The following is a 7,303-nucleotide window of genomic DNA, read 5'->3' as shown; positions in this document are numbered from 1 at the left end:
TGATTCCTACAGGACACATCTGACACAACACCAATATGCACATATTAACCATAGCGACCAAATATATATATATATATATATACCACATACCCTGCACGTTGAAAGTGGAAAGGACGGAATACAGCTTCGACGTTCATACAATGTTTCATACTCCAGTGAACTCGCACAAAATGAAAGTAAATTCATTACCACAGGTTATGCACATGGTTAGTGGAATTGACGGGATATAAATACTACTATATCACATCAGGGTACGTGGATAGTGGAATGGACGGGGTACATATACCACGAACCATGCACATGGTTAGTGGAATTGACGGGATATAAATGCTAGTATATCACAACAGGGTACGTGGATAGTGGAATGGACGGGGTACATATACCACGAACCATGTACGTGGATAGCGGAATGGACGAGAAACAGCTCCGACGTTTGTGCAATGTTTGACCCTCAGTGTGGGAAGGTTCATACTCCGATGAACTCCAAGTGAAATTCAACTCCAACTGTGTAATTAGCTTGCATGAGAGACGCCCTTAGTACAGTATACGAATCGATTGGTGCAAAACTTTGCATAACTACTAATCAGAATCACGTAAAATATAAAATAGGTTTATGTGCATTTGTTTGAATTCTGCTTCTTTCATGTGAGATAAAAACTTTCATTGTAAACAGTTTGTATTTCGAACAACGATAATAACATACACATTCATCTTGTTACTCTATCCATTTGCTCATAAAGTCAATCACTGGATTGTCTGGTCCAGACTCGATTATTTACAGACCGCCGTCATATAGCTGGATTATTGCTGAGTGCTGCGTTAAACAACAAATAAACAAACCAACAAACTATCCATTTGCAGGTGGCCCGTGAAGATACGGGGTAAACCGTAAATTAGCCATATCATCATATAAAAATATATTTTGTTCAATATCTGTCAATATTCAGGTTATCACATCAACTATTGATACCTAATGAATATACGACAAAGCCTTTGCTAGGAATAATCCATACAAACTCTCCATATTTTGAACATGTCGCGATGGTTACAAACAAATCTATTAATTCCATTAGACAATGGACAGCATAGCATACACAAGCCTCTGACAGTCACAAACCTTTTGTAAACAAAATAAATCAATTCCTTTTGCTATATCTACATGTAAATCAAACCGTCTCGTCACTCCGGCGTTATATTGCTCTGTGGCATGGGGAACACTCGGTCATTTCCGGATATACTTGGGAAAATAGTGTTTTTGTTTCTCATATGTATGGAACCGTCCTCAGGTATGGAGACACACACACATGTATGTATGTATGTATGTATGTATGTATGAATGTATGTATGTATGTATGTATGATGTATGTATGTATGTATGTATGTATGTATGTATGTATGTATGTATGTATGTATGTATGTATGTATGTATGTATGATGTATGTATGATGTATGATGTATGTATGTATGTATGTATGTATGTATGTATGTATGTATGTATTTATGTATGTATGTGTGTATGTATGTATGTACATGTATGTACATGTATGTATGTATGTATGTATGTATGTATGTATGTATGTATGTATGTATGTATGTGTGTATGTATGTATGTACATGTATGATGTATGTATGTATGTATGTATGTATGTATGTATGTATGTATTATGTATGTATGTATGTATATATGTATGTATGTATGTATGATGTATGATGTATGTATGTATGTATGTATGATGTATGATGTATGTATGTATGTATGTATGTATGTATGTATGTATGATGTATGTATGTATGTATGTATGTATGTATGTATGATGTATGTATGATGTATGATGTATGTATGTATGTATGTATGTATTTATGTATGTATGTGTGTATGTATGTATGTATGTACATGTATGATGTATGTATGTATGTATGTATGTATGTATGTATGTATGTATGTATGTATGTATGTATGTATGTATGTATTAATGAATGAATGTATGTATGTATGAATGAATGAATGATCTTTATTTCCTCCATTAATTTGGGAGAGTGATATACATTTGGAATCATGTTAACACAGCATATTTACACGAACATTATGCAGAGAAATTGGCAATACTGAATATTTTCATGTCGTGGTCCTGGTATGGGATATACTGTCTATAGATAGAGCATTGATCGCAGGTTCCAGGAGCTTATGTCTCGTGATACAGAAGATATGAATTCAGCCCATCTGTCACGGCTCATATCCTCTACAATAGGGGTTATACCACCTAGCAATGTCACAAGTTTGACTTCGTCATCTGCACAGTCCTCAATACGCATGTACTGTTCGAGGTTTAAATAGACGTTCATAGAGGGTGTTCCTTGCATCAGCGAAAGCTGTACAACATAGCAGTTGGTGCTTTATTATGTCATCGCACTCCTCATCACACATTAAACACTGTCCAGGTGTTATTGGTAGTGTTCCTAGCTTCACAAGTGCATACATTGGTCTAGTTGGCATATTGTACAGAATACACATATTCCACAGTCTATGAGGTACAAGCTTACTGTGAATTTTAATAAATCTGTTTAATTCAGGGTCATCTCGTACGTACGTAAGATGTATGTATGTATGTATGTATGTATGTATGTATTATGTATGTATGTATGTATGTATGTATGTATGTATGTATGTATGTATGTATGTATGTATGTATGTATGTATGTATGTATGTATGTATGTATGTATGTATGAATGTTAACCAGAAGTTTCGCCCGGTCAGTATACAGATGCTAATAATAACTGACTACATCATGATGCTGGGATTATGATAAATGTAATCGAGGCAGAATATTGTCTCCAGGTGAACCAAAATGAGTCACTCATTCTTAAGTATGGAAGACTCTTCCCACAATTGCTGTTGCTTGGAATTTGTGAACCACAACTGTAGGACACCGTTGAGACCGCCTCATCTGTTTCATTTATAGATCAAGGCATAAAGATTCAGAGTAACATAGCACTCGCCACAAGACTATATGACAAGAAGGGTGACTTTCCAATAGTCAACTTTGCCTTTATGTCAAGCAATATTCCAGTACATCTAGCCCTTTGTGTCAACATTTCACAACTTTTGGGGTATAATCGAAACATGCTCTTTATAACAAGATTTCAAAGAGCGTCATACGACTCTTGCTCAGAAGTTGTTTGATCAAGGTTACAACATTCAAGGCCCCAGTAAAGCTCTCAAAGAAGGTTTATGGTCGAAATGAGGAGGACATTTTCAAATATATTACAACAATGATGTCCGATGCAATTCCCTATTCTACGATATGTTTCCGTGTTGTATTTGTTTCGATGAACAATTGACTTGCTTTTGTATGTGTTTGTGACGACTGCCACCGGTAGTACAGAAAACGTTCACCTTTTTGTGAACACCTGGTGCCATCACTATTTGATTGTGATTCATAAACACATGCTCATGATATATTCAGAGTCGTACAATCGACACTGCTTTTGTCAGAGATTTCATATGTTCACTGATTGATCTCATGAGCATCGATCCACGCAATTGCGATCGATGACATGCATCAAACAAGTCAGCGAGCCTAACCACCCGATCCCTTTAGTCGCCAATCACAAGCATAGTCGCCTCTTGGAAATGTTACTTATCGCTTTTATATAAAAGTCTTTTCTCATCCTCTTACAATTATTTGTATAATGTTTAATTCACAACGAATTGAATAGTTTTTTGAATGAGTCATCCCTTGAATCTCACTTACTCCGTCCCCTGCATCTTTATCATTGATGGCAGCTACTAAACAACCAAATGTTGTTTGATTGCAGGGTCAACAAATCTTGCACTCGTCCGTCCGGCAACGCAGAGTACCCCATCGAGTCCCACGGGACCGGACAAAGCCGTGGATGGGTTGAACATCACAGTCATGGATGTTTCTAATAACTTGTTCTGTACCTTCGTGGAGACATTCAGTCTTTCAGGATGGTGGCAAGTGGACCTCCTGGTGACGGTCAGAGTAGGCAGTGTCCGGATCACTCCTGCCCAACTTCAATGTGAGTACTACTGTTGCAAGACGGTTGTTTTTTCATATCAAGTTACTTACTGGTTTTCTCTCATGAGATATTCGTCTCAGGATTTCTGCTGATGTTACTTGATCCTTTTCAAACCATGCACTGGGTCTACCTGTAATATTCTGCAGGGATGAAAAATAATCAACTTCCCACCTGAGGGTGTAACAAATTGCATTTATAAGACTGGTTTGAAAAGCCAGACAGTGCTAGATTTTGTTATGCGTTCACAAACAGCAAATGTTGCCTCTTTCAGTTGTACACCTATAAAGAGGACTGCGATGAGAACATTTTAATCGGACAGCTTTGCCTAAACTGTGTGCATCCAAATACTGTATGTACAACATAATTGAATATCGAATGGATGTGCATACTTAGGTGTAACGGTACACATGCGATACAAAATGAACTTAATTTACCTACATGCCAAGTTCAGTGAAGAAAAACATAATGCTGTTAACTAATAAGCATTTTTAAAACTTCCAAATCATTAAAAGGTCCGAGTTCACCACTATACTGATCTGACTAGCAAGAAATATTCCACGGTTGTGGAGTTCTGCTCCGGAAACGGAAAACAAACGGAGGACAGACGGAAGGACGTTGAAAAATACATCACTTAATGGTTGAAATATTTGTCAATTGTTGTTTACTGATTACGGAGTACTTTGTACAGGTTCACCCAAAACCTTCAAGTGAGACTTGGGACGGTCGGGTAGCCTAGTGGTTTAAGCGTTCGCTCGTCACGCCGAAGACCCGGGTCCGATTCCCGACATGGGTACATGTGTGAAGCCCATTTCTGGTGTCCCCCGCCGTGATATTGCTGGAATATTGCTAATAGCGGCGTTAAACAATACTCATTCACTCAAGTGATACTTGATGGTATGAAAGTATTTTCTGTACAAAATAACTTTTAATGTACCTACTTTTCTGAGGTCGTTAAGAGTAATGTAACTTTGGCTAACAAGACTGATGATGATATCAAAGAACAGAGAAATCCACCCTTGGATACAAAACTGTGAAGTGTATTTATGTGCGGGTCGGGTCGAAGAGGATTACATGTTTGTCTTCATCATCTTTCTTAAAATGTTCACTCCGGGCAGATGATCCGCAAATCCTCGTTGCTCATTCGTTATTCACTAATTATTATTATTGTTGAATTATTATTATTGTTTTTATTGTTGTTGTTGTTTTTGTGATGTAATAGATAGTCCTTAACCATAAACGACCTTCTCACAGATGGATTACCAAAGGACTTTCAACTGGTCGTATACCCCGATCCACAGTGTCCACAAAGTCCAAAACTTTGCTTTGAGTATACTGGAATATTCTCTAACGGAGTGGCGGAAACCATCTACTGTTCGACGCCTGTGAGAGGGCGCTATGTTCGCTTCATTCAGAACGATCCAATGTTCTTATGTGAGGTCGAGGTGTATGAATTCGAAACAGAACTTAAAGGTAATCATGGTGTAATACACATACAATGTGAATTTTCTACTTCAGTGGCATACGTCCCGGTAATATCTAATTTTCATTTGGAACTGATTCACATGTGCAACTGATTTTTGGCACATCGCATTTGGCACATTCATGAAAATGTAGCCGTTATGTGTAATTAGACAAGGGTGATTCTCTACAGAGTTATGTCCATTAACGATGCCAGGATATGATGACCGTAGGTTCGAATCTGAAATTCGACCCGTTACAAATAATTGAGCTGTTAGTACCATAACTTTCACCAAGCCTTATTGGCGTTAAGCCTTCCGTCACTTGTGGCTATGGGCTACATTTAATTTGTTTGGCGGTGGAACAATTAGTATATCAAGACGTTTCCTTGGGGCAAAGTGGACGGTGTAATTCGTAAGCTTTTACAAATAATGTCTTAGAATATTGTGCTTATCGGGGAACGCTTTTTCGTGTCATTATCCTAAATTGATATACAGCAACGTCGGCTTAAAACTCTCATAGACGACAGCTTATTTACAGCTGATAAGGTTGGTTGGTTGGTTGTTGAACGCCGCACTCAGCAATATTCCAGCTATATGACGGCGGTCTGTAAATAATCGAGTCTGGACCAAACAATCCAGTGATTGATATCATGAGCATCGATCCACGCAATTGGGATCGATGACATGCATCAACCAAGTCAGCGAGCCTGACCACCCGATCCCGTTAGTCGCCTCTTACGACAAGCATAGTCACCTTTGACGGCAAGCATGGGTTGCTGAAGACCTATTCTACCCCGGAATCTTCACGGGTCACAGCTGATAAGGAGTTACCAAAGTTCATCCAATGCATTGTACGGTGACACATTGTTTTCATGAAAAGGCATTTTCTACATCAACAAAACAGAGTCATGTGACGAATATTACTAATACCCATTACATTTATTAACATTACACTTGCATATATTGTGCTTGATCATGATATCACATCGTATTTCCAGGTGCCATATTTAAGCATATACCGGAAAAGAAGTTCGATCTAACAGGGCCTGTTGAGATGGAGACCAGGTCCGCCATAGACTGTGCACGATACTGCTTGGAACATGGTTCTTGTCCTGCCTTTAATTTTAGAAGTGACTCCCGAATATGCGAGATCTCGGCTAACGGAAACAGCAGTGGGCTGACAGCAGGAAACCCCGTATGGGATGCCTATGAACAGGATCTGTGCTTGGACAATTAACATTCTAAATACAACGTGTAACTTGTCAACGTGAGTCTCTCCCATACTCTGATCTCCACATGCAGCTTTAACAGCTCCTTACTCACTGGCTCGTTTCAGTGAATATTTCGTGACATGCTAACCTGATGGAATCCGAGAGTGCTATCACTATTTTCCCTTATGATGCTCTATGGGACCTATCTCGGCGGGACTTATTTATTTTCTGGCGTTGACATTTGAATTTACATAAATTACTCATGGAGAACACCATTGGAACATCTAACATTGCCAATGTTCCGCCAAGAATGTCGTCACAGATACTGGCATGTCATTCAGGTAATTTAATCAACACTGTACTGTTTGATGATGTTCATTAAATATAATTTCCAGACCATCCTGTTTCAAAAGAATGATAATACATGGTGTACCTAAGTTTCCTGGGTCTCTTTATCGTTTACGGGTATTTCCCTTTAATAATAGTTGGAGTGGTCGAGATGAATAATGGGCACGGGTGGCCCCGTCGTCTAAGGCTAAGGCGCCACGATTCGCTGTGCAGAGTTCCGTCCCTTGGGCACGCCAGAAACC

The 7,303-nt window shown here is 38.7% G+C and overlaps 1 pseudogene; it reads left to right on the top strand.

Moving 5' to 3' along the window:
• Positions 1–1,159: 1,159 nt before the first annotated feature.
• LOC139449676 (uncharacterized) lies at positions 1,160–6,739 on the top strand (annotated as a pseudogene).
• Positions 6,740–7,303: the final 564 nt, after the last annotated feature.

Source organism: Haliotis cracherodii, unplaced genomic scaffold (genome assembly GCF_022045235.1).
Source record: "Haliotis cracherodii isolate W230 unplaced genomic scaffold, xgHalCrac1.p SCAF_10, whole genome shotgun sequence".
Taxonomy (NCBI): Eukaryota; Metazoa; Mollusca; class Gastropoda; order Lepetellida; family Haliotidae; genus Haliotis; species Haliotis cracherodii.
The sequence above is the reverse complement of the archived record's forward strand: the minus strand, read 5'-3'. Positions and strand labels throughout refer to the sequence as shown.